The sequence below is a fragment of the Crocuta crocuta genome, unplaced genomic scaffold, assembly GCF_008692635.1.
Source record: "Crocuta crocuta isolate KB4526 unplaced genomic scaffold, BGI_CrCroc_1.0 scaffold2174, whole genome shotgun sequence".
Lineage (NCBI taxonomy): Eukaryota > Metazoa > Chordata > Mammalia > Carnivora > Hyaenidae > Crocuta > Crocuta crocuta.
Genome location: NW_027532818.1, coordinates 68,093 through 69,418, shown reverse-complemented (window position 1 = coordinate 69,418; position 1,326 = coordinate 68,093). Strand labels below are relative to the sequence as shown.

The 1,326-nt window shown below is 42.9% G+C and overlaps 1 long non-coding RNA gene across 2 annotated transcripts in view; it reads right to left on the bottom strand.

The window, feature by feature from the left end:
• LOC144245672 (uncharacterized) overlaps positions 1-1,326 on the bottom strand; it is a 4,105-nt gene that overhangs the window by 921 nt on the left and 1,858 nt on the right. For both annotated transcript variants that reach the window (XR_013339383.1, XR_013339382.1), the window contains exon 2: positions 62-264. This is a non-coding gene — a long non-coding RNA (uncharacterized LOC144245672). The remainder of the gene's footprint in view (positions 1-61; positions 265-1,326) is intronic.

Sequence of the window (1,326 nt, the reverse complement as noted above, 5' to 3'; positions counted from 1 at the left end):
TCACAAGATTTTTTTTTCTTTAAGAAAAGGGAAATAAGGATATTTTCCCCTAGTCACTTACTGTAGTTGGCCAAGTTGAGTTCAGTCCGATTTCACAACTGTAACCATTGTCTTTAATGAAGGCTTGCAGCCGTTGTGTAGTAAGGAGCAAGGTCAGGGGTTCTCAGCAACGTCTTGGATCAGTTTTTCCTCCCCTGCATGCCTTCTTCCAGACACGCATACCGTGTGGTATAAAATTATTGTGCATTTGCAATATATGGCTTCCTAAAAAAAAGAAAAAAAGAACTCTGTGGCTGGCTATAGAGTCACGTGTCTGTTCCTCACACAATTCCACTGTATCTCCAGGCTGAGAGATTTCACACTTCGCTCATCCCGTGAATTTTCTCCATCCTAGCTCTCCTCTGTTTTATCACTGTGTTGTGTTATCACTGGGCCTGTTTTCCCCCCTTTAACTGTCCATGAAATTCCTGTCCACATCTTAGTGATGTTTGTATCCCTCAAAGCCCCAAGATTAACTCTGGGTGTGGTCAGTGGCTTAATTCGATTTTGGAAGATAGGTTTTTACTCAGAGTGGGATCTCAGTGAGTTCATATGTATCTCTGTTCTACCTACCCCACCCTGCGCTTTGGAAGGACGCATCTCAGCTTTAGAAACTGGATCAAATGTCATAAACTGGATCAAATGTTACTGTTGTTAGTGTTAGTTTCGAACCCAATCTCCAGCAAAAAAATGCATTCAAAATAAGTTTACTTCATTCACGTTATGGCATTTGAAACTGACCAAATTCATAAAACAGAGCCCTGAGTCACAAGAGCTGGGTTAGGTTGTATTATTGCTCAAGTAGTTGATGACCTTCCCAGGGAGACAATTCTAGAATGCCATACCACTGAGCTCAGATTTGCCACGTGACTTGCAGTGCCCCTCCCTTCAGCAGGATTGTATATCCTAATGAGTGGCTTGCTTTGGCCAAGGACATATGGATGGCAATGATGCGTGTCATTTCCAGATAGAAGCTTTAAGAGCCAGCAGCTCTAGTACTTTGGTCTCTTTTCTCTCAACCAGTGAGACCTGCAGAATGTGTGACAGGGGCTTCTCCATTAGCTCAAGTTCATCAGCTTGGGTCCAGAGGGAGCATGGCCTAGAATAAGCCATAAGAGTTGGTGGGGGTGGGGGAGGTCATCTTTTCTACCACAGTGTGGCTGAGCCTAAGCTGATCGATACAAAAGTGTGAAGAGAGGTATATAGTTCCAATTACCTGAATTTATGTTATGAATCACAGTAAATTTGTACTGGATGATCTATAAGATACATCCGAACTTGGTACCA